This window comes from Paramormyrops kingsleyae, chromosome 16 (assembly GCF_048594095.1).
Source record: "Paramormyrops kingsleyae isolate MSU_618 chromosome 16, PKINGS_0.4, whole genome shotgun sequence".
Taxonomy (NCBI): domain Eukaryota; kingdom Metazoa; phylum Chordata; class Actinopteri; order Osteoglossiformes; family Mormyridae; genus Paramormyrops; species Paramormyrops kingsleyae.
Genome location: NC_132812.1, coordinates 22,904,208 through 22,931,511, shown reverse-complemented (window position 1 = coordinate 22,931,511; position 27,304 = coordinate 22,904,208). Strand labels below are relative to the sequence as shown.

The window sequence follows — 27,304 nt, the reverse complement described above, 5'->3', positions numbered from 1 at the left end:
AGAAATGACTGGTTTTAGATAGAGAGGGTAGTAGCTGAAATATGACTTGGTCAGTGTGGTCATATTCTTGGAGACCCTGTGTTCCACTGTGGTGAAACTCTTTTGAATGTCATAAATGATGAGCTCCTCTGTCCAAATACCTGTAATCTTTCTCAGGAGTTTGAAGAGCAACTTCACTTACTGAAATCAGCCTTTTCTCCATGATTCTTCTGCTCCTCCCAATGACGTATCTGATGAGGTGCTAAATTATGGTGATCTCATGTGTTGCATGGAAATCTGAAACTAATTTCTAGAGTGAGTTGGCTTTCCTACACAACATCCTGTAGTTAGGAGTCCAAGTAAAACGTAATGAAAGCAAAATCCACAGGCACGTAAACACAGACACGCAGTGATGCATACATATCAGTAAATCAACATGAATGCCAATCTACAACATAATTTTACATCAGAACAATCAAATTAAAAGCACATGATATTCATTTTTCACGCCCATTGTGGCTGTAAGTACTTGATTTTATGTAAGCTGGCAAAACTCAGTCTGGTTCAAATATAATAAAGACTAAGTTGCCATTCTGTGTTCAAAGTATCATTAAAATCCACTTCCAAGGGTATGACTTTATTCCTTTTCTTCAAACACGTTACTACAAAAAACAGGCCCGGACAAAGCCAAATAGCTTACCAGGCTGTGCATTCCGCCAAGGCCGGAACAAGGGGCTGGCTCCGCACGGCACGGAGATCCTCTTCCGCCGAACAATGAGCTGATTTGCTCGCGTACCGTGGAGACGAGACAATGGGAAGGGGGAGAGGACACGTGAATGACAGAGGATGCAGTCAAGGCTCTGGGGCCCAGAGCGCAGTCCAGTCACGCATTACAGCTTGAAACTTTTGACAATGTTTTTCCATGCGCCATTAAAGCTTCCTGTATGTTGTTAAAAGTCCAACAGATACATAAAAGCTGGTTTCAGATGATGTGTAATGAACGTCACTGGTAACCCATCCAGTATGTCCTCCATAGTCACGATCACTATGCCAGACAAACAGTTACAGAAGGTGGATGAATGGATATAGCGAAACTCCACCAGTGACACTGGACATTTATCTTATAAATGCCAATATTTTACTATTTTTTTTCAGGTGGCGAGGGTATTATTAGGATGCGTCGAAACCTGTGTCACTGATGGCAGTAAATCGCAGCAGCTAAATGCCAGGCTGGGAGGTGTGCGCAGTGTCCACTAGCAGATGGCTAATGATTCAGGGGTATGCGCTGCTTTGGAGTTCAGATGCCTTCGGGTTGTTCACGTCTGCATAACGAAGCAGGGATATCTGTCTTCACGGCTGCGTCCTCGATCCTGCGGGGGCCTCCGAGGTCGCGGGGAGGCAGAGCACGTTTACCCGAACACGTCTCCCGCTCTAGCGCCGTGGGGAGAGCATGTCCGCACTGTGACCTTGCGGCCTCACAGAGGGGTAATTGCTCTCTAGATCATTTCTGTCACACAGTGGTGATCAAGCGACTTTAATTGACGTATGGTGATCTGGCCTCCCTAACCCACGTGTGTGTGAAAACGGGTGCCCAACCGGAGGCCCAGGGCGATGGGAGCTAAATGCGGCTAATCGGTTTTAGCGTGCCCAGTTTTTAACTGGATGATGGCCTCACATTAGGTCTGTTCTGGTGGGTGAACGACAGAATGCTTTTTACACATCCATATGTTCCTTTGTCTGAGTTAGGTATTCCGTAGAGACAAAAAGTGATTAAAGTGGGCATTTATTACGGAAATGGGCCCCAAGAGCCGCACTTGCTTTCTATCTCCTTGTTATGAATGCTGTGGTATCATTACCACATCATAATTCACAGCTGCGTAGGACTGACTCGGAGACAAATGGGAAAGATCACGGTGAGTTAAGGTGTAACTCTGTTATGGAAGAGCCTCTGCTTGACACTGAGGCCTGTTCAGACTTCTGCCTCTTTGAGAATACTGAAGGAAGCTTAAAAATTTATATTCATAACCCCAGAAGAGAAACAAGAATGACTGTGGTTGATGATGCAGGGAGAAAAAAAACACTTAATTTCAGCTACTTCATCAAAAAACCTGAGCGATATTAATCTTCACTTTTGTCTACATCAGGCAGACTCTGAGAAGCAGTTTTGATTTATGAAAGTAAAGGTGAAGAGACTGTGAGCATCAGCTTTGGAAGTGCGCCTATGACATCTTTTTATCAAACCATTTCATGAAAAGAGCGAAACCTTGTTGTGGCGCAGTCAGAGTTAAACCTCAGAAACATTCCTTTTCCACCGCGACCCGTCATTAATATAAAATCCATCTAACCGAAAGGCAAATATTTGTTTATTTGCAAAACAGTCTATCATTAAATGAAGATTTCAGCCCAATTTATTTCCCTGAAGCTGGATGCACACTATAGCCGTCAAATTTAACAGCTGTGACCTGCAGCAATTTAATAACGCATTTATCAACAAAACTAGTTACCAGAGGAAAAGATCCACTACTATTAACTATTGGCTTTAATACTTTTCTAATAGTTTATCCAATCAATTATTCCTGGAAAGAAAAAGCCATTAATTCTCCCTAAATAAAATACCCCCCCAGCATGCTGTGCATACGATATGTTGTCTCAAATCAGCATATTGATTTATTTTTTTCCTCCCCCATCTATTTTAGACTTCATTGTTGCTAGCTTTGTACGTAGATGTTGATGAAAGTCGTGCGCATATTATACAATCTAAGCCCTGCTGGCATTAATCAGCAGTTTTGTCGGCTCATAATTAGATTCAGATCTTATCCTGTAACCCCTGGCAGTGGATATGCTTGGCGCCGCCCTGCAGGCGCCATTTGGGTGATGGCATTCACCCTCATTAACCATGCACTTCCCATGCTACGGCTGTAATGCCAAAAAAAGTCCTTTGTGCACCAACGGAGTCAAGAGGAGATTAAATTTGCCCACTAATGGCATTTAATGAGCTGCATAATGCTGCCTGCTGAACCTTGATCGCAAGTGAAATGTCACTCATATAGTACCAGCCCAAAAGTGAGCCGTGCTTGATTTCCCGACTTGACCGGACCGCTTGGCTTGTCCCGCTTAATCGGCTGCGAGTCTCTCCATGCCTTTACGTTTACGGCCGAGGACTAAGGAGCTCAAGCTACATTCAAGAACATAGGCGTACCCCTGCCAAAGGCCTGCTTGATCATATGCTACAGTTTAAAGGTTGCATTAAATAAACCCTTCAACTCACAGACATCAGACCCAAAAAGCAGCACGGTAACACTTTCTGTGAACGCCATGTCTATAACAATTTAAGACATTCATAACACATTATAATGCATTCATAATGCATTGTAAACATAGCTATACATATTTATAAAAAGGCACAACATATTATAACCATGTTTATAATGCATTATGAAAACTCTATGAAGCTCTCATCTATAATGCACTATAGATAGCTTCAGTACAAAGCATCCTTAATGCTTATACCATTATAATGTGGTATGAAGGCATCTATAATGCATTATACAAAAGAGCTTTAAGTAAAGTGTTTCTGCAAATGCTCACATGAATTTTTTGCAAATCATTCTGTTGTTATAAACCTTTGAAATTGGTACGGCGTCTATGAAAAATTTCCATGCTGATTTAACAATTCCTACATTGGAAAAAAATGATTTGGAAATAAATTTCAAGGTACATTTCACTGACTGGGGTGGCGGGGGGGGGGTCTCCTCTCTGTGTGGAATGCCAATAAAAACAGAGAGCAGTGATTTCTAAATTCACTTAAACTCGCAATCCATTAAGAACAAGACAAGATATTTAAAGTTTAGTCTGGTCAACTTCAATTTTTTTGGAAATAGACATCCATTCTTTCCATTGCGGGTTTTCCATTTCTAAAAAGTGGGAAGGGGGCAATTTAGGGCCAATAATGAGTCAAAAAAAGAAAAGCGATGATGTTTAACTGTGACTGTAATTGTGCTTCGGTGTACCAGCTGCATCTATGAAAGGTGTAGTGCTTTGGGCGCAGTGATGGGCCGAGGATCACCAATTTGCCCACGGTTATGTGAGAAAATCATTCAAAAGTTTATAACCAATGTTTCTCACAGACAGATCGGAAAGGATTTGGGTATTTCACCCTCAGCAATGCATAGTATAAATAAAACATTTAAGGAATCTCTTAACTTCTCTGCATCTGGGATGGGGCACCACACAGTGGGAATGTGCATTTCGGTCAGACGAATCAACATTTCAGGTTTTTTTTTTTTTTTGGAAGAAAGGCACATCTTGTCCTCTGGGCCAAAGAAGAAAAGGACCATCCAGACTGTCACCAGCAACAAGTCTACGTGCCAGAGTCTGTCATGGTCTGGGGTTGTGTCAGTGCGCTGGGTAACTGGTACTTCTGTGAAGGTACCATTTCTGCCAAAAAGCACATAACGATTTTGGGGCAACATATGCTATCTTCAGGACTGCTGGACAATGCAAAACCACGTTGTGTGTGCATTACAAAGGCAAGGCTGCATAGGAAGAGGTCGCAGGCGTGTGACTGGCCAGCCTGCAGTCCGGACCTGTCCCCAACTAAGAATGTATGGCACAGTTTGAAATGCCAAATGCGACAACAAAGACCTCACACTATTGTTTGGTGTCCTCACTTCCTAAGCATTTGTTAAGTGCTGTGAGAATGAAAGGCAATATCACAATGTGGCAAATGCTTTACTGTCTGAACTTTTTTTTGGAATATGTTGCAAGTATCAAAATCAAAGTGTTTATTTTTGAAAAAAATGAATTAATTTAGTTGAAGCATCAAATAATGTGCTATGAATCGTTTTCAAAATCAAAGATCATTTAATGTCATTTGCTATTAGTTTTTATTTGAATTCAACAAACCGTTTGTACTTTTTTCTGAGTTATAACCAAAACAAAGTCAATAATTTGTTTCCTGCTTTTTGTGCCATTTGTTTGTCTTTTTACAGGACAAAACGTTTTGTGTATGAATTTGATTTTTAGAGCAACCCTTTACGTTTATTGTATATTTATGCAATAGCATAAAATTAGGAAAAATCTATTGAGTTAATGTAAGCCTTTTTAGGGTTATGAAATACGAGATTCATATTCATGCTAAACTGCTCTGCAGAATTTTGTGAAACATCTGGATATTGATTTGGATAACAAAAAATCCTAATAATTTTTTGTACTGAAGAATAACAAATATTTATATTCAAATGCCTGTTCTGCAACCAGCAAAGTGCACAAACCAATTTTTCAAAAACTCATTTTGTAGTTAATAACATGTACTTAATAACAAAATAAAACAAGTTTCAATATTTTTACGCTTACTGTATGTATAATTATGTAGTCTGTTACAATGTTTTCATTTAATAATCATTAGAAATCATTCAGCTATTGTACATAACCTTTCGTAGGCGTACCATGGTATAAGGTAGAGTAACACATTTTATATCCTAATCTGTCAGTTATTGTGCTTGTTATTTATGGTTTCTGTGGCTAGCTCTGGTTGAGTTGTGTTTACCATGACCGCCGTTACTGGTGTTTTGCCCTGTTTTGTCTTTGTATTGGTTCATAATGGATTGTGTTTTGTAATAATAGTTAAGTAAACAGACTGTATGCTGAATTAATCAAATGTAGTTTACTTGAATTCCAGCTTTTTCAAACTTTTGGAGCAGTTCATTCATTATTTACATTATACACAATAAATCTATTAGTGAACTTGTATAAGTAACAAATGTATAATCAGAGGTGGACATTTCAGGTCCAGAAAGTAAAAATCCAAACCAGGATTTTATTTCAACCAACCAGTTGAGTACTATATGACTGCTACTCTTTATACTCAACTGGTTGGTTGAAATAAAATCCTGGTTTGGATTTTTACTTTCTGGACCTGAAATGTCCACCTCTGTGTATAATAGGCTGTGTCAGTGCTTAGTTTGTGTTGGTTCTTTCCGCATCGCATTTAGGGACCTCTCTGTTTTTGACTATTTATGTTCCAGGACTTATTTGCACAGATCCAGCAGCTCTCTGGTTAAATAAATAAATAAAAAACAATAACATAAAAAACAAGTACTGTATATATTTAAATTTGCAGATGTTTTCCGCACGGTGATTTGCACAGTACGCCTTCCGGGACCTGCACCTGTTTGGTACCCCTCCCTTCTCATATGCTCCTCGTGTTCTGGCACATTCTGATTTACAAATTAAGTACTGGACTGTCCCCAAAAAATGTTAACAATACCAGTAGTTTCAGATCAGTGTTGACACACCACTGCGCAACAACAAAATCGGTACATTTAACCTATATGCAACATTATGACATAGCAGGGGGCAGCTAATTCTGCACCCGGGGAGCAGTGCTTGGGGGTGGTACCTTGCTCAGGGTACCTCAGTGGTGCTTTGCTGATCAGTGATTCAAAGCAGCAACCTTTCAATTACAAGTGCGCTTCCACCACCAATGCCCATAAATTCAGGTGCCCAAAATATTTTATTTTGAAGGGTAGAATCCATAGTGATATTTAGCCAAATAACATATCAGGTTATCCTGCTTCAATATTTCTGCTACAATTGACCTCAAAAAAATAATATTTTTTTTTTCTGGGCAAGTGACCATTAATCCATTTATATTAAGAATATCTCTGGGCTTCCTGAAGGGAATATAGAAGCACAGGGTAACAAGGTAAACACTGCAGACCAGTTAAAGTTCATCAACCCACCCTGCCCGGTGTATCATGTGGCAGGAGATTAGAGAACCCAAAAGTGACCCATGTGACCAAAATGAGGACATGTGGACACTGTGTGACACTCCGATGGCGGGCCTTGTGTCAGAGAGAAGTTGTCTGGGCTGATGGCTGACTTGCTGTGCTGAAACGAACATGTCGACACTGCAGTGATAATACAGGTTTTGTCCTATAATTGTGTTTGATGGAGGCTAATGACAGTTTTTTGTGGAGGTTGGGGGGGGGGGGTAACATCACTGACATCCTCCTCTATCTAATGGACACTGTCTGCATCAGTGTTCCATAATCATCCGGTTGGCGTCATTAGAATCGCCATGGAAATGGACTAGTGATGACATCATTTAGTCTGTGTGTTTTCTAGCCATTAAGTAAATGGAGAAAGGGAGTGTGGAAAGAAGAGGAAGGACCTGGGAATGCAGGAAGAATTGGTGGGGGCTTGGGGGGGACACACCGTGTACCAGTGTTTCTCAAACTGGTCCTTGGCGAGCTGGGAAGGAGCAAAAATGTAGCTTGTCTGAAGGTTCCGAAGGACGGGGTTGGGAACCGTTTATTTATACAAATGGATGCATTGTGGACGCCATGCTGCATCGCTCCTCCAGGGGTGTCTGGGCTTGCTTCTTCTGCTTCTCTTTCCAGCTGCAGCACAAAGAGAACGGAGTTTAACAGCTTTATATCTATAAATGGTCCACAGTGTGCGTTTGTGGCCTGTGATGGACTGGCATCCCGTACCCTGTGCTGCTGGGGACAGACTCCAGGTCCCCTTTGAGAACCCAGCACTAAATAAGTGACTGGGAGATGGATGGAAATGCGTGGAAGCTGGTGTAGCTGATCCATCCCTCTGTCTATGAAGAGCACTACATGAAAGCTTGGACTGTCATAGTCTATCAGTCACTTCTGACCTAATGTCTCGCCTCTGAAGATGCTGCGAAGGTCCTTTGGTACCAATGAAAAAAGCACAAACACACATTATATGTAGTGTATATATGTTTAGTCCTCCTGAAGGTCTTATGTTGGTTCTAAGGAGCCTTTTAAAGAGCTGAAGTGGCTCAGCCACTTTAAAGTTTCTTGTCCTACATACAGACAGGTGACTCACCAGAGTAGATGGGTCACAGTAAGAACACAGGAACCAGCAGGCATGTCGGTCTTCGCTGCTGCTCTGTGCCGCTGGGAAGTGGTTGGTATGAAGGCATTGAACAAAACTGGAAAAACATTTTATATGAAATGTGCAGCTCACTTAAATTCTACATCCATTGTTTAAAATGTGCAGCAAAAGTAATAAACAATAAATCCACAAAAAAAATCATTCCAAGTCTCTGACAAGGATTCCAGCCTGGCCAATCCATATTCAAAGTCGATAGATCATTTCGGTTCCCTGTCCTTCTTACAATTCAGACCTATCAAGTCTATTTTCCAGTTGGCAGATTATGAAAAAGAACAAGGCTAGGCTTGATCTCTAACCAGGAAAGTACAAACCAATTACTATTTACCAATGTGTCTAGTAAATTCATGATGTACAGTGTGGCTACGCTAATCACAAATGAAACTTCTGCTATGATTTACCTCTCCGTTGTGGAAAATAACCCTATATTTTATGACTCCAAACTTGTATTGAATGTTGCATTCCTCACATGAAGAGAGAGCAGCCCCACACAAAACTTATTGCATGCTTAGTTAATTTTCATTTCCACTTCTAAATGGATTAATATAGAGAGGAAATCAGAGCTGACTGTAACTCTGCGTAGTATATTGGAGTCATTGAGCATCACGAGGTTTTGATAAAGGCTATATTTAATTTAAATTTGGATGTCCACTGTACCATCTTCATTTTCAATATGACATGTCCTCCTACCTTATACAGTATTTGCATAAAAATTCCTGACCTAATGAAAGTGAATGTTATAGCTATGGGGTTAACTTGAGATATATGAAAATCTATACCTCGCAGAGAAAATCAGTTATTTTAATAGGCTGATCTTAATTTTCCAGCTATATTTTTAGGAAATTATTGCAGCACATTATTTAACAGCTGAACATAAAATATACGGCTATCCAGGAGGTACATTAGCAAACTGAAAGACCTCAGTAAAAAGTACCACAAATGGGTGCTCTGTGGATGCACAGCTATAGGGGAGTTTCAGTGTTTTTTATATTTTGTAACTGGATTTATTATTAAATTTAAAAGTGGCAATGGTAACTCTTTCTATGAATGACTAGAAGAATCTAGAAGAATCTATTAGCACATTCATAACTAGAAGAATCTATTAGCACATTCATAACTAGAAGAATCTATTAGCACATTCATAACTAGAAGAATCTATTACCACATTCATAACACATCATAATGCATTCATAAAGCATTATAAACATGACACCCTCAGTGCAAGAAGGAGCGCTTCCGTCGATCATTCCTCCCCACAGCTATTAGACTTTACAACACATCACTGCAGTGACCACATAATCAATCAATATATATATAATCCCTGTATATGTACATATGTGTGTATATATATATGTATATGTGTGTGTATGTATATATATATATATATTTCAGCAGCTGCTATCCATATACCTAGCATTGTGTATATGTCTCTTTTTTCTTACATTTTTACTTATATATTTTTACAGTTTTAGAAATTGTTTTTCTATTGTTTTTATTATCTGTATTGTTATTTTTTTGCTGATCCTATGGATCCTGTCCTTTTTTTGTACTGTCTTTTTTTCAGTATTGCTGCTGTTTTCTCAAAGAATTTCCCCGTTGTGGGATTAATAAAGTCTAATCTAATCTAATCTAATCTAATCAATAAATATTTATAAAAAGGCACAACACATTATAGCCATGTTAATTATGCATTATGAAAACTCTATGAAGTTCTCATCTATAATGCAGTATAGATACCTTTGTAATGCAGTACAAAGCATCCTTAATTCTTATACCGACCATTATAATGCATTATGAGGGTATCTGTAATGCATTTTAGGTGAGAGTTTTAAATTAAGTGTTACCATGGCAATTAATGGAGTGGAAGTTTTCAGTCCCCGAGAGCCAAGGAAGTACTCTTGGCTCTGTGGGATGTGGACACCCGAAGGTTTCTAATCTCAGTTATATTTGGTGTCTGAAATGGGGAAGTTGCAAGCTACTGGATATACCATCAGTATTGCAGGGATGAATCCTCCGTCGGTCCACTGGCTTTTCTGAAACCGTGACCCCCCTCCCATTTTGTAAAGACACATTTGTATCTTTTTTTGCGAGGGGGGGGGGGGAGAGGCTCTACATAGTGAGCTGTGATTCTTTTGCAGCGTAAATGGCGGTGGTCGCTCTTTCTGGATAGATGCACCCGGTCCGCTGCCTGTCCCTGCCGCTCATGAATGACCTCCCTGATTTCCAGCGGACCAGCAGGCCGCTGTGAGCGTGTGCGGTGTGGCAGATGGACGACAAGTGTTTCCCGACAACCCAGATTGGTCTGACCTGGGTAGGCAGAAGGTGTTTATTATCTCGCTAAAGCTTATTAATTGGCTCCCCTAAAATATGCAGCTGTGTAAATGTGTTAAACTACAGGCCACTGGGGGCAGACACATCGGCTGAGCCCTAAAGAAAAATGGAAAAAAAACATCTATGGATGTCAGAAAAATGGGTTCAGTACTCGTACAATTTTTTTCCCACAAGGTACAAACAACATTAATGAACCCCCAATCATTTTTCTGTCTATTTCTGTACCTCAAATTAGACTAAGAGGTACATTTACCTGCAGCTAGCATACAATTGGCAGACCCTAGAGGGCTCAGCCCCAGTGACTAATTAGTAACCCCAGTGAGTAATTGTACTTTTTCCTGACAGTACATAACAGGTTACAGTTTGCCTGTATTTTAATATTAATATTTCTATTAAAATAGATTTGGATGAAAATGACCAGTGATGTGACTTTTGTTACATATATTTCATGGTGATACATACCACGATATTTGCTTATTGGGTTGGGTCAGTATTTATTTTTATCGCTATAATTGCGTCATTGGTTTGGTTCAGTTTGATATGGAATTGAAACTATGGCCTAAAGTCGAGACTGAGATCCATACAGATTTGCTTCCTCATCTGAATGGCTCTATGAAGCAGGCACTGCTGCCATTAAGGACGGATTACGTTTTGCTGGCTCTGTCCTTTGTGGTAAAATTCACAAGGACCATCGTGTTCAAATACATTTAGGGGACTGATGGTGGAGAAAAGTCCCCTGCAGTCATAAGCCGAATATTAAAGATGAATACTTTTCACTCCGCTAATCGTGCCTCCGTGCGCCTTGAGGAAAATCTACCGCGCATTAGCCGTTTGCATAAATAAAATGACATTGTTCTACTCTGTTGGCTGCATTATTACCTCTAGACATTACATAAGATGCCATCCCCAGTAGCGTCTTCCAAAGCTGGGGGTGACAGCTTAATGATTACTCCCGTGCAGGAGGTGGGTGTGTCGCACCTCATGTTAAGTTTACTGAAGTACACAACCCCAGTGCAGTTATTGTGTAGTTACCCAACTGCTCAATTGAAAAGAAGTTATTTTTCAGGCTAGTTTGTGTCAGCGAGGACCGGCTGCGTGGCTCGCCTGCGCGTTCCCGGGTGGCTTGTGGGATTGGCTGACAGAGGGAGCAGAAGGCTGGCCCTCGTGTCGCCCCCCCCCCCACCCGAGAACAGAAAGATAGCAGAGCCAAGCAGTCAAAACAGGTGGGCTCAAAGCACCCCTTGGACAGCTGGTGACAAAGGAAAAAAAAGCGTGTCAGGATTGGCCCTTCTCGGACGTGCCAATGAATGAAACACTTTAACAGATAATTATAGTCATGGCTTGATGTCATGGATTGGTCCGTCCAATAAAAGGCCAGCTGGTATTTGAAAAATGTCTGAACAGACTTTTCATAGTTATTTATTTCTTTTCTGCCTTAAAATCAACTTCGCCAAAGAGGCCTGTTATTACTGTTCCGGTAACGTAATTTCTGAGCAAATGATAGTCTCTATCATTTCAAATATTACATTCTACTAATCTGATATATAGATTTACGATTCCATATTAGTACAGCATTAGCATATATTTCCACATATACTACACATATTACTGAAATTTGTTAAAGGTAAAACACAGAAGGTTTAGAAAAATTCGTAATAAAAGTGAACTAAATACAACCAGTCATCATGCATGGAAAGTCAGATAAATTTTTATCACAATGGATAATTGCAGTAATCCCCCAGTAACCATGGGTGATATGTTCCAAGACCTACACTGGATAGGCCAAACCGTCATTAATAACGAACCATTAGTGGACCCCATATACAACATGATTTTCGTGTACTTGCATATGGTACTTGATCAATTATGCACAGATATTACCAACATTAAATACAGTAATAAAGTACAGTACATCGTTCATTATACAGCATAATACAGTACTGTCTCCAATGAAAGGGATTCAGATCTTTCTGGCCTAATTCTCAAGATCATGCTTTTTATACCCCTCAAAGGACGAAGGAACAATGAAAAAACATATTGTTACCCATTTTCCAATTTTTTTCAGACCACGGTAAACCTTGGACTACTGAAACCACGGTTACTGAAACCACGGTTACTGAAACCATGGATACGGGGGCGGGGGGGGGGGACTACTTGGTGGCACAGTGTCTCACTAGGTATCATTGTGACCTCATACCTTCTGGGTTGGGGAGTTTGAGTCCTTCCCCAACACTGTGTTTGTGGAACTTACATGTTCATCGGTGTCTGTGCAGAGTAGTGTGTGAGTATGTGCCCTAAGATGGACTGGATCACCCTGTACTGCATCAGCTGCTAAGGAAGATGGATGTATATGGAATGAAAGATATATTTCATGTCGATAGCCTGCAGCCGATCGATGGCTGAGGTTTCATTTGTGTTTGCGTTGGCTGAAAGCTTCGTGCTCTCACCTCGGGCTCGGCCCTCGGGCCCCGGTCCAGATGGCAGGGGGCCCGGAAGGTCTGAGACCAAATGAAACAATGAGTGCCCATGTTTGCTCTTATCACCGGAATGAGATGGAGGTGCGGGGGGGGCTGTGGAAGGGAGAGCGCCAATGATTTATCAGTGGGGCTGAGCACTTAATAATTACTTAACGCATACACACATAGATCACCTTTACGGTATTCCTGTCACATTGCGGTGAGGAAGTGTGAGCGTGGCGTGATTGATCACAGGAAAGCACAGAGAGGCCCTGGGGAGAAACAGGGAGCCATCGAACTTATGGAAAGTATCAATCAGAGGCTCCCACCCAGGATTCGACGCGGCGTGGGCTCGGGTGAGAGGGCCCCCGCCTGAATGTTTATGCTTTGTTCGCCATATCCTACTCATTCAGCCTTGCCCCCACCGACACAGACCGACACGGACTCGAGGAACAGTGCAGAACCATTGTGCGTTTCCGATATGACTCAGCAAAAACCGCAACCCGCACATGTATTTCTGCAACATCCCACAGAACAGAACATGGGACCGCATCTGTTCATTTGGGTATCCCTAGGAGCTGTAAGCTTGCCCCATCTGGACCACCCATAAATCATTTGACACCTTCCCCTTTTACTGTGTACATGGCCCGGTATACAGCACTCATAGACAATTCACAACCATTTGCTACACTCTGTGATTCCAGTGCTATACAGTACCCAAACACCAGGAGGCGCTCCTTCCACACCCTGGCAGACAGCGAGGGACCCGCCGACACAGACCTGGAAGGAATAGTCCTTTTGCGTTTCTGTGACTCCTTCTGGTGGCCCTGTGATAATGAAATCAGAACGTTTCTGGTCCTGGGATACGCTTATCCTGGGCAGCCACCCCTGCCTGAATGGCAGATTTATTGACTGTCTCGTTGTGGATTATAAACAGGCGGAGATGAAACGTGTATTAGTGCAGGTAGAGGGAGAGCCAGAGCCAGGCACAGTGGGGATAACACCCCTTTGCCCCACCCCCCACCCCCCCGGTCCAGCCCGGGGTTATTAAAAACAGAAAAGTTCCCTGGGGGCTTAAACTAACGGCATGGTGCTCCTCATTCTGATGTCTTTCGATTTGTTTGGTTTTTTTCATCTCAGTTTGCTGTGCATGCATTAAAGCTTACTTAACCTTAAACTGCTTCTCTGCATTACATCACATGATTTTGATATTTCTTCCAAATAAATTTATAGCGTGCACGTGCTGAGGGATGCAAGACTACGGCTGCACCCGTGATGTTTTTAGCGAGACCTAGGCAGACCTCCAGGACTCCAGCAAATACACCGTGGAGAAAATTCTGTCATGGTCATTAATTTTCCGTGTTTGCTTGCATGTTGTTCTGCATCATTAGCGGAGCGAGTGCACCAGCTATGGCAATGCATCAGGAAAAAAATAAAAATAAAAGAGAACTTCCAGGCTTTTAATTAAAGAAACATGGTTGTGTTCCATTAGACAGATGAATTATCTTACCTGCAGACTGCTCCTAGCGTTCTACCTCCTTGGAAGGTCTTTCCACGCTGTGGTCTCCATTATCAGCTTTGTCATCGGATACCTTACACCAGCAGTGGAAATATGAAGAAGACTCAGTGTTGCCCTGGATTCCCATCTTCCTTTGTGTGCTGTATTAAAGCACAGGTGGGAGACAGAGATGGTTGGGGATTGCGTAAATTAACATTCTCCTTTTAATTAAATTCCAAGTGAAAGTGGCGTGAAATTAGAAGTGATTATTGCCAAAGTAAACATGCCTAATTAGGGTGAAATGATCAGGGTGCAGTGGTGTTGGCTCCACACCGTGCTTCAGTTGCTGCGCACTGTTTGGGGCGGCAAAAGTTTTTGCTGCAGGATGTGCCTGTCTAAATCCCACTATGATATACGGCGCCCCCTACAGGTGCGGCGGTTCCTTTGCACAAGTCAGTCGCTGCCGTTGTGTGCGGGACAGGGCAAGCTTTCTTGACATAATGAGGTTGCAGTTTTTTCAGGAACTGGGAAAGGCAAAGTTGGGAGCAGCATCAGCCATCGACCATCGCTGGTATTGGGTAGCTAATGGCGTCATTCGAACGCCACGCAGAAAAATACTTCTTCATATCTCCTTCTTCACTCCTCTGCCACGTCTGTCACTTACCTACGCTTTTCACCAGATGTGAGATAAATTGCCGTGGAAAGCGCCATACTTTGGGACCACCTGTTTGTTATTCGCTCTGATCTCCGAGTAGTTATTAATATTTCCATCGAAGAGCCGTTGTCAGCAGAAGCGGCGCCTTCGCTTCAGGTGGCGCCGGCAGACGGTCCCCCAGAGCCCCCGGCTGCTTGCCGCTAAACGCCGTCTGCCGCTGCGCCTGCCATACACAATGCAGGTCACGGTGTATCGTGGGATAGCGTGACACCGGTTTGCTGGGATGTTTTGCAGATAAAGGAGCAAAGGGCAATCACTGGGGACGACGGGAACATTTTTATCGATAGCAGCAGTTCTGAATCACCATTCGGGTTTTATTTCTCCACAGAAGTATCATTTTTGTTGCAATGGGAGCATCTGGCCACAAGGCAGATGTTGTGTTTGCAAGATAAATAACACTGTCAGACGAAGGACAGCCTAAGAACCATGACAACATCTTGTACTCATTTATTTAATCAACAGAAGTGACATAAATTTAAAGTAATAATTTAAGCAGCGTTTTTCATTTAGCATCTTTATTATGTCAATTTAAATATTTCTTGGAAAAAAATGTTTTTGCCTTGATTGATGAAGTGTAAGGCACACATCACCATAAAGTACATAAAATATTTGCTATTGACTGGCAAAATTATAATATTTCTAATCAGAAATATCAGTCTACAGCATTATTGTTATATTTTTTATTTTCTTTTTGCAGCTTCTTGGAATCAGATATATTTTTGGGAATCATGGGGGTTAGAATACTATGCCTGTTTAATATTTTGTTTGGTGACAGGGTGAAAATCTCATGAAAGGAATGTAGTCAGTAGATGAACGCTGTCAGTGTCTTAATATAGCAATTGTACAGGACTTTACAGACTTTGTCTGATACATTGTGTCACATGCACATGAAGCTTTCAATTGGCCTGAGAACTGAACCCTACATGCCATCTTTAAGTTGGGCAGATTGACTGAAAATTCACTTATAGAAAACCATTGTTATTGAATCCGGTTATTGAATGTTGAGGAGACGCCAGACGACCAGCCACTTCTAATCTGCCGCTCATTAAAATTGTCGCCAATTTGGAAGAACTTCAGTTACCTCACGACTGGCACAGTGTTACTGGATGTGCGAGTGCCAAGTTTAGAAATTGACTTGTTGTTCAGTCTTGTTTCTGAAAAAGTTACCGTTAGATACCATTAAAACATATTACTCAGATTTAGCTAAGCAATACAAGAAAACCAAGGCTGGCATTATTACAATTATGTGAAGTGATACTCACAACAAATTAATATAAAGGTCCAATTAAGTAACTGAGGCAAATATGTTAATGATATTTAACACCAATGTAACAAAATATTAAAGTACAAAAAAATACCCACATTTCATAGCCTATGTTTCAGTTATATGTATTATAAGTTTCTCCAAAGGCTGTCAAAAGTGAAGTAAATTTATTTTATTGCAAAGTACACAAAAGGAGGAAGATTTTGAAACGATATCTTCAGCAGAAATTAAATGTATACTTCTGTTACATGCACTTTTGATACCGTCCTTTCATGCCTTTGAAGCAGCTGAACATTTATGATGCAGTTTTAAACGTTACTTCTCCTTCATGCGGGAACTCTGCACACACTAATAAACAACCATATGAATGCTGTGACTTATAAATGGTGACTTTGGGATACGTCTGTAATATATACGTTCTCATACTTTGCTTTATCTATAGCCTCGAATCCAAATATCGAAATATGTGCGAAACGGCTGTAATGATTCATCCTCACCCTCCGGTTTCACAGATTAGCCATAAGATCTCTATGGCCACTAAAAGGCTGTCAAGGAGCCGTGATCAAATGGGCAATTAGCTGAATATACTTGAGGGACAATCAGCAGAGGAACTCAAAATGTACTTAGATGGAGACCCAGCTATCAGGACAGTGGCTGTTTTTCTCAGGAGTGGATGTTTGATGAGAGCTGTTCTCTGGTAAGGGGAACAGAGGCACTCCAGACGGCACTAGCTGGTGGCGAGGCTGTCCATCGAAGCCGAGCTACAGTGTATAATCATCATCCATCTTTCAAAAACACACCCCGGGAAAACAGACAGACAGATGCCACTTCTGATGGTGGAGAAGTACATTTCACCAGCAGCCTGAGAGTATCAATCGAATGGCTGAAGAATTTCCTGACTTTTTCAGGATTCCTGCTGGAGCTGCTCAGGAACTGTGATTTTTTCCCCATCTTTCTAACAATTGATTTTAAATGCTTTCAGTCTCCTGCCAATAATTTTGCATGACTTGCAAGATCTAACAGTCCGTACATCTCAGAACCTCTAAAATATTTCTGTGGATATTATGGCTTATAAAATAGATGGTGCTTTACTGTGCAGGGCATATTATATTTACAGTTTCACAATAATTACAATGGTTTATCAAACCCACATTTTTATACCTTTACATGGAATATCAGCCACATAATGGCTGTTCATTATGCTGATGATCTTGTTGCAGAACAGAAATTCAGTATTAATGAATCGTCAAAATTGTTGCAACTAAATAACTTAGGGCCAAGTTGTTAAAACATACTTGTTGACTTATAGCTTAGCAGCAACAGACATTAAACAGAAAACATTTGGTAGTGGAAATTTCAGTTTAAGGTATATAGGTTGCATAAACTGGTGTTTCTCCGGATTTCAGACTGGGGCTTATAAGTTGTTATAAAACAGTGCTAATTATGCTTCATAGGAGAGACATGCAGACCGTGTGTGATACTCAGATTGATGGGAGTGTCACCGGTTTAGAAAAAGCTTTGTCTTTTGCCGAAAGGGAAACCTTGCAGTCATCGACATTCATGGCCGTGGCTGTGTTGACTGCGTCCGTTGTTAAAGCCCAGACGCTCACGAGGCGACAGCCTGCTTCTCCTGACGACGGAGCGGGTGCACAAAAAACAAGCCGTGTTTTTCCTCATGCACATAGGCATGCAGGGACGCTCATGTAGAAATTCAAACAAGCCGTGTTTTTCCTCATGCAGGTAGACATGCAGGGGCGCTCATGCAGAACTTCAAACAAGCCGTGTTTTTCCTCATGCACATAGGCATGCAGGGGCGCTCATGCAGAACTTCAAACAAGCCGTGTTTTTCCTCATGCAGGTAGACATGCATGGACACTCATACAGAAATTCATGCCCTGGACCTTAAAACTAAAATATAATTCCCACCGTTTTTTCTCTAATGATAGTGTGCCTTCTTGATAAACCAATCAAAAAAGAAAGTGTTCAGTCCTGATAGTGTGTGCTGTTATTACGAGGTGCGCCATATTTGTTAGACAATTTGCAAAGTTGGGGCATCCGCCCAGCAAACTAGCCTTGAAGTGTTACAGTGGCCGTCTTTCCCAGAATGAGCATAGGAATTTATCATCGACCAACTGGGCAGTGGAGGAAGACGCGACGCGTCCCTCAGGGAGACAGTTTCTAATCAAAGCCACACCAGGCCCCGAATCATTGTACCATTGTATCTTTCTGGTGAAACGATCCACCGAAAAATTATTTAACACCCTGACTAATCAAAGACACAAAGGTTTACTGAGCCGTGCTAAGTCTATGGTAATCAGGTGACCGTGAGGAACCTGGAGGTGAATTTTGAAACTAAGGAAAATAGGAATTCACACCACTATAATTACACAAGAAGACTCGCCAGCTTCTTTGCTCTATAAATCACCTTGATGCTTCCATTGTAAGTGTTTAGCTGAGCTGCACGCCATTGCCCTCTGTTTTTCAAAGGGATCCCTAATCGAAAAACCAAACTGTGAAAGAACAAACATTTAAGCTGAATTTATAGAACATCGCTTCATCCATGTTAGGCTTGACAGGATTCTGTTCTGAAATCAGGCAATTGGCTTGGATACTTCACACTGAGTGTCGCATCGTAAAGGCTAAATTTCCTTTGAAGGTCTCTATCTATGCAATAAGCATCATTGGCACTATTGTATCAAACTGATTATTTAATTTAAGTAATAACCTTTATGAATGATTTGGGCTTTAATACTCATCTTAGCTACAATTACTCTATCGTTGGTTGAAGTCTGTGAGACCATCCACACAGACCTTCATTTAATATTGATATACACCTACCCATGGTGTGTGTATCACTGAGTCAGTACTCCAGTACTCCTCTACTAGTGTCTCTCTCAGCCGACCCTCACGCCCTGCATCCACTTCTCTGCCTGCAGGAGTCCAGTCTCCCTGCCTCTCCGCTCTCCACCCGCGAAGTGCCATCCTCTTTAATCACACAGCCCCTCGTATACGACACCTCAGACTCTCCTCTCCCCACATCTGGGTCTTTCAGTTTTTCTTTTTGTTACTGCAGTCTGTTGGTCACCAAAGAAGCCCCCTAGTGATGGAAAGAATTACTCACCTCACCTGTTTACCCCCGCTTTACACCCAAGATTCTCAGACCCGTTTCTCCTGCTGTCCTTCCACTAAACTTTTTTCCCATCAAGCCTGTTGTTGTTAGTTCAGACGGTATAATTGGTTTTTGGCATTAGATGTATGACCTTTAAAAACTGTGCCACTGACTGTGCCCGACTTTACATTTATCTTTTTAGGTGTATGATAGAATGTATATTTTTTCATTTTTTGCATTTATATATGAAAGTGACCCTCTACCTTCAATCACAGCTATATTCATATTGGCCTGCGCATAATTAATTAATTAGTCTCCTTCATTTGTCAAAGAATTCCCAATAAATCAGGACCGTTTCCAGTGCTTCCCAGTGCTTCCCAGTGCTTTCCAGCCAGTGCTTTCTTTCCCACACTCCCCTGCTTTTCCCACACTTTTCCTCTGCTGACTGCCTTTGAAAGGGGCTGCTTTGATAGAATGGCTCCTTTTCTGTTTATACACACAATAACAGTTTAACAAACCATTCGGAAACTGATTAGTGGCCCAGAAGCTGCTGTTGTGTTAAATCAATGCTTCCCAAAAACATTTTGAAGAAAGAAATCAATTATTGTTCAAATACAGGCAGGCTCCAAGATATAGGGATCAAAGGCAAAAGCATATTGTATTTCAGACACCTTCTCCTTCTAGAAAATATTCATTCCTCTATGAAGGAAGATAACATTGTCCTGCATCACATGACTCGTGCCATCACAAAGGAGTTACTGTACAACTTCCTGGTGCAGCTAAGTCTGGGATTTTTCTGGAGTGCAGGCTGCAGGTCACTCTGTGGTACAGGACTGAACTTTGTGAACTGTGCACTCGTATTAGGTGTACGACGTCCATCTTTCTGATGGCTTTCTGGTGCTCAGCAGTAATAGGCTGTGCCAGCTCTCAAGGTAGAATTAGGTCTCCTGCATAGTGCAGGGTCACTGATGGTGTGTGAAGAAAGCAATCAGCTGGTGGATGGAGTCAGTACAGGATGGAGGCAAACCCTGCCTTCGAGGCTTAAAGCCAGTTAAGGCCGGGAAGAGGGGGACCTGAGGGTCTGATGCAGCACTGGAGATATGAAAAAGCGGCTCAGGCATATGAAGGCAGTGTAAATGCAGAGCCTGTGTTAATTATTCTGGTCTGCGACCAACGTTCCTGTTACCAGGGAATGAGGTGGCAATGCTTGCAACCCAGGGACTCAGTGGATGCTGCACCATTTGTAAGAAATAATGGCCTCCATTGGGCTGCAAGGAATAGGCATTACATTAGAGGCAAAGGGTCACTGTTGACATTGATCAACGGCGTTCTTTCTGAAAAGTGTGTGCAGTACAAGTCGGGGCTTTAAAACGGTGGGCTTAATCATTAATATCTTTGACATTTGGGGCAGAATGATTAACTGAATGTGCTGTAAAGTCAGTATTTTATGACGCACTAATGACATCAAGTACACGACAACCAACACATCAGCTAAACGTTCTTGCACAGTGCGTAATTTCTGCGCCTGATGCAGTTTTAATTTGGTCAGGTAGCAATTCTCACCTGTGCTTATTTTGTCTTTTTCTTGCTGGAATGATGCTGTTGTGGGCTTGAGTCGGTTGATTGTGGACTATGCAAGCATCTGCTGAGTTTGGGTGAAAGGGTCAGCGGCAACGGAATATAATGGATACCACCATCTGTGTTCCTCACCAAGAGTCCTCCTAAGTTTACAGAGCAGAACTTTGTGTTCTCAGTACACAGATGTGAAACGAAACATTATATCGATTTTCCTTATGCAGTATAGGATTTTGTTGAGCCGGGACCCTATGCCAGCAGACAGAGGACGCAAGAGAGACGACATCTATTATAGGACATTACTTCAAATACTATAGGGAATTTAGCAACAAGAGTAGATGTAGACACATGTTTTTGGTTCCGCACAATCATGGGGGAACAAGCCCCACAGACAGAGTTGCAGCTGGAATCAACCCCAAAACCCTAGAGGCTCCAATGCCAAAAATTATGCTCCACCCTAACATTCATGATGTCAAAGGAGAGAGGTGAATGGACTGGAGTATTGCAGCAAGACGGCCGAGTGGGTACAGAACAGGGTTTCACAATAGGTGACAAATCGGAGCCATCTAATATCTGGCTTAAATCACGCTGCTTCCTGTAACTAGGCAGACCACACCCAGCCAGACCACACCCAGTAAGGCCATGCCCAGACAGACCGTGACTAGCCAGACCAGGCCCTCCCAGACCACACCCAGCCAGACCAAATCCAGTAAGGTCACGCCCAGACAGACCGTGACTAGCCAGACTAAGCCTGCCCAGACTACGCCCAGCCAGACCACACCCAGTAAGGTCACACCCAGAAAGACTGTGACTACCCAGACCAGGCCCATCCAGACCATGCCCAATCAGACCACACCCAGTAAGGTCACGCCCATACGGCCATACAAACCAGGCCTGTACAGACCACGCCCAGCCAGACCACACCCAGTAAGGTCACACCCAGACAGACTGCAAATATCCAGACCCCACCCACCCAGACCACACCCAGGAAGGTCACGCCCAGGCAGACTGTAACTACCCAGACCATGCTCACCCAGACCACACCCAGTGAGGTTACACCGAGACAGGTATAAAGGCAGGGATGTTTCGTGAGATATTGAAATTGCTCCTTACTGAAACGTGACTTGCTGTGCATGGTACTGTTTATCTGCCAGTGGTTTCAGAACCGTGCCTGTTTCCTGACCTTGCTTCCTGGATGTAATCTGGGCCTGGTATTTGCGTAGCCTTGGATTGATTTCTGAATGCAGCCTGTGTGTTGTCCCTGGGCTTTGGATTAGGTTTTGCTGCTTGTCATTCCTCTGTGTGAGTCATTAAAGCTGCTTGTTCTCTGCTTGTAATTTGAAGCCTTCATTGCACTTCCTAAGTTTTCCCAGTTTTACATAGTCTTCTGTATGCAGTGTATCAAAAAACATCTCCTGCTTCTGACACGAACCCTAGAGTATGCTTTTACCACAAATCTCCGTTGAACAAAGTAAAAAAAACGTTGAATGGAAGGTAAGTGTACATTTTGGTTAAGTGCTCCAACTGCGGTTTTCAGATGTCATTCAGAAATTGCCACAAGTGTGCTGGCAACAACATGCCTTAAATGTGGTTATTACCCACAATCCTCTCTGCCCACGTAAAGACACGGTGCTGTGCGACGCAAAAACCAGAGAGAAAACACACAAGCACAAACTCAATGCTTACTTTGCCTTAGAAGCGCAATGTTTTTGAACGTTTTGTAAAAATTTTTATGCAAGGGAAAGAAGTCATGTACTGAAGACGTCTTTCAACGTCAACAAGGTGCAGTGGCAAAACTGAGCTGTGCACGTTTTTGAGTGATTCAACGCAATTAGGAAACAAATCAAAACGGGGCGCCCTCTTCAATCACCGCGTTTCAGATTATTAAACAAACTGGATAATTACACGGAATTCATTTTTAACAAAATGACCTGATTGTGTACATATTCCACGTAATAAGGATCACTTTGGGTCTCAGATCTTGGCTTGGGTCTTGACAGGGAGCAGGAAGCTGCCTGAATCACCTATTTATGGAGGTATCTTGTGACTTATTAACCCCCCACCCCAGCCCCCCCACCCCCCCATATCCTGTTTTGGCAAAGTACTCCGTACTGCAGCCGCTGGCATATTAGGGAAGCCTGATTGCATTAGAAATGCAGAACACCTTGCATGTGTGTTAAAAGTAGGTTGTGTAGCACATGCATTCTTTGAATATTTCTGTGTCGATGATGTTTAATTAGATTTCCTTTTACGTGCATCTGCGGCGCATTCAGACGGAACAGTGGGGAACCCATGCTCCAGTCTCCTGATTCTGCCCCGGAATGTGTGCTTCCTCCCTGAATGCAGATGGATGCTCGGGGGGGAACACTGGGGACGAACGGTGAATTCCATGTTCTTGGTCTCGGTCATGTGTCCGCAACCGGAAAGACGGGAATATTGTTCATTTAACGCAAAGAGGTATTGTGTTTATTAAATCATGAATTCCCAATGTGAAACACCACTCGCACCGTAAAACGAGAAAAAAGACAGCATTAATTTCCAAGTAAGCGTCGGGAAGGATCTGCAGAATGTTGATGATTCTCACGCCAAACTCCAGCTCTCTGAGCAGATAAGGCGTATAATTTCATGACAGCTTCTCATTAAAGGGTTTCTAGGCGGCTGTCCTGGACGTAAGAATCCCCACAAGGGGACTTCCCAGCTTAACGGATAATGACTGCAGTTGCTTCTGGAGGTTTGGAAGGTAACTCCCCTGTTTTCTTCATGAAACAGTCCGACTGTTAAATCAGATCAAAAAGCAAGTATGTTCACTTGAGGAGTTAAAGAGCGGGTGAAGTTGAATTATAATGCTCAAGGGCATTTAAATACTGTAACAAATTAGATGTCAGGGCGGTAACCATGGCGACGTATCATCCTGAGACAGGTGTGAATCCACAGTGTTCCGGGTGAGAGGATAAGAAATATATCAGGAGGTGCGTGACAAGAATTACCCAGGAACAGGCCTGTGGCGTTCCCTGTGGACCTACTGATCAATCTGAGATGTTGACTAAGGGTGACAATGACTGAGTTTGTATACAATACCTGAAGGAAAGGACATCTTTCTAGTTGTCTCTTATTGGTCCTGCCCCTGCTTCCACAAGGGCAAATATCTCAGCACTCATGGTTGTGATACGATGCCAAAAACAAAAACCATGTCTTAAACAAACACATGCTCGGCGAAGCATCAAACATGACTCTTGATGTTTTTTGACCTTTCTGCTTTTGGCTGTTCCTCATGCATCGTGCAGGCTGGCTTCGTACCACCTCCGCTCATGAAGTCCTACTTCGCTTTGCTTTGCTATAAACTAAGTTAAGACCTACTCTTCTGGAGGCCCGGTGTCATGAGCGGAGGCCCAAGGAGAATCCAAAGAGCAAAAGCTTGTTCCCAGGTGCCCGTCGCAGCAAGAAAATGTCATACTGTCAACAATTATAGTCTCTGACGTCTATGGAGTCCCACCCAGGATGTCACCTGCCTCCTGGGATTGGTTCCAGGCTTGTCATGCCCCAATGCCATGGAGGGGCTGGAGGTTAGATGTTCACTGTATCACCCCACTTTTTCAATCCATAAGTTTTGTCTCACCCAGGGCATCACCATTAACTTTTGTGAAATTTTTAAATCGCTATAGTATCAGGCTGCTTAAGTAATTGCCTTGTTCTGTTCTTTCATTACCTCAGGTAATGAAACCACTTATCCGGTAGAGCAGTGTCTCGCAACCTGGTGCGTGGGGAACCCCAGGCGGTACATGTTTTCGCTCCTTCGCAGCTCCCTGCCAGACAGTCCATGTTTTCGCTCCCTCCCAGCTCCCTAGTGGTAGCTGAAAACCCCATTTTGATTTCTTTCCTAGGTGCGCTGAATCACGTGCATGGTTAAGGGTCTTGTTGACGTTGAGAGACGTCATGGAGGGGTTCGCCTAGCAGGGGTCCCCGAGGACCAGGATGGGAAGCAATGCAATAGAGGGTCACTGTGAGCTTGGCGCTGTTCCCCAAAAGCAGATGATTCTCTTGAATGGAATACCAGTCCATCACAGAGCGCCCCCTATGGACAGTTCTGAGACATTTCAGCAACCTGTGGTGCCAAGAGAGAATCCCACAGAAGCACAGGTGGATTGTGCTAGTTCCGAACACCCACAGCGAAGGGTAGGAATCGAACCCGCAACCCTGGAGGTGCCAAGCTACAACCCTACACAGTGAGCAACTGCAGCACTTAATATTGGCAGCTTTACATTCATTTATTAACCTTAGGTATTTACCCCAATCAAAAGAATGATAAAAATGCTAAACACGTGAGAAGGAATGTTTGCTTGGAAGCAGCTGTGGTCGTTTCTCTGTAAAGGACAGGTTACGTCTGAGCTAACAGGGATCATTCCCAGAATTTTTGCCAACGCTGCTTGAAGGTCTGATCAAAGCTGGCAGTGAACATTCTTTCTGTATAGTTAATGGAATATAATTTCCACATTTTACATTTTAAAGGTTCTGTCAATGTCAGCATAAAATTATTACCTAAACATCCTTATAAAGCAATTATGTTGAATTTAATGTTAATGCGATTAATGTTGAAAAATATTGTTATATAATATTATAATGTATTGCTAGTCCATAGTCTACAGCATTTTGTTGTATAAGGTATATTGCATCGTCACAGCCTCCCTGATGTGCCCCCCCCCCTCCCTGATGTGCCCCCCCTCCTAAAAGGCTTCTTAGATACTTTTTGAGCAATTTCCTCCGGGATTCCAATTCTGATTATCTTTAGGTATATATTTATAATTAGGTATATGTATATGTATTTTTAGAGATCTATGTCCAGGTATTATTCCACCCCCCCAGTTATCCTCACTGTCGATCTGTCTGAGTCTGCTGTTGTCCTGCTGTTTTGTACGTTGCACCTTTGTTCCCTGGAGGACGCTATTTTGTCTGTGTGCTTTAATGTGTATAGTTCAGATGGCAATAAAGCTCTACTGCTGCTACTACTTCATGAAAGTGCTATAGGTACGTACTGCGAATGTGCCGTCCAACCTTGGACCCATGACCTTTGACGTACAAAGCCACACGGTTACCCCGCGTAATCCATTTATTTTTGTATTATTATTCTTAATTGAAGTAGTATTTGAAGTAGTGGGATTATGTCCTGGGAGCGTCAGGAAAACTGGAAAGTCCAATCATTTCCATACCTTAGTTGTAACATTCAGCAAATGTTCCCAGAATTAAAAATTGTTAGTTGGGATAAAGCAGGTTTCCCATTACAGAAGTAGACAGATGTACAGAAACACGCGCGTGTGCTTTCTGTCTCGTGATGAATCCTCATCAGTTGTCAGGGTCTCTACTATTATTATTATATTATAATGCTGTTAATAAGCCAGGGTGCTCTCTAATCTCCCACACTTATCACACTTTCACTTTTTAATTGCCTGACAGTATTCGTCCTCTCCCTTGATGCAATCAGGTTGTCTAATTAAGCCATCGTATTCACAATGGAAGTAATTCAGTGTTTATTGTTCTGTAATTCTGTTTAGCTGACTTAAAAAACAGCAGCAAAGCCTTCTGAATCATGCTGTCCTGTCTTGAAAGACAAAAAACACCAGCAGATTATGGATTTTCACTTTGTTTTGCTGTAATAAGCAGGCAACAGAAGTGGTTTAGTCATTAACTTCCAAATGCATCGAATTCTCCGCTAGCTGTTGAACCTATCAGGTTTCCAACCTATGATATTTGCAATTCGTTTTTTTTTTTTTATTCTTCAGAAAATGAGATAAAACTCCAGATAAAATTGACGAGGAGATTAAGTTTGAGTGCAGTGAAATAGCTTCCTTTGGGAGACTGGTTCAGATGTTATTTTTTATTTTCAATAAGTAGAACATTGCCTCAGGCCATCTGGAGTGCCAAACAGCGTTCTGTTTGAAAGCGCAGCTTGTGTTTCTGAGGAATATTCACCATAGACTGACGACACCCACCCAGTGCGACGGTAAAAATATTTCTCATGGAAAAAAAAGTTCAACGGATCACATGCTCGGCATTTGATCTGTCATTTCCGTATAATTATGGCGCGTTATTGACTTGCTAAGCTAAAAATGAGAGAGCGAGTAAGTGAGAGACAGATAGAGAGAGAGCCCGCTGAAGAAAATGGACGGCATTCAGAGAGGAAGGCGTGGATCATCAAGATTCTTTATTACCCGATGGGTAAACATGACACAAGCACAACATCCCAATGCATGAGATCCCATTCAGAGACCTCAGTGTCTGGTGTCATGTTGCTAATACTTAACTTGGAAGCATCTTAGAAGCCAGATCTCTGTTATATAATCTGCATACAGTAATATCAGCATCATTGTGCTGAATCCTCCCTTTTATGTGTCAAAAGGACAGACACCAACATCATTTCTTCTCACCTGTAGATATTTATGCCACTTTTTCACCTCCA

The 27,304-nt window shown here is 42.3% G+C and overlaps 1 protein-coding gene and 1 long non-coding RNA gene across 2 annotated transcripts in view; one reads left to right on the top strand and one right to left on the bottom strand.

The window, feature by feature from the left end:
• LOC111858306 (acid-sensing ion channel 4-A) overlaps window positions 1–27,304 on the top strand; it is a 143,454-nt gene that overhangs the window by 4,700 nt on the left and 111,450 nt on the right. The gene's annotated exons all lie outside the window — the stretch shown is intronic.
• Window positions 7,268–14,696, bottom strand: LOC111858307 (uncharacterized). The gene is made up of 5 exons (XR_002841556.2): window positions 14,478–14,696; window positions 14,203–14,351; window positions 7,840–7,945; window positions 7,476–7,679; window positions 7,268–7,382 (listed from the first exon to the last, which is right to left on the bottom strand). It is a non-coding gene; the product is annotated as an uncharacterized lncRNA (long non-coding RNA).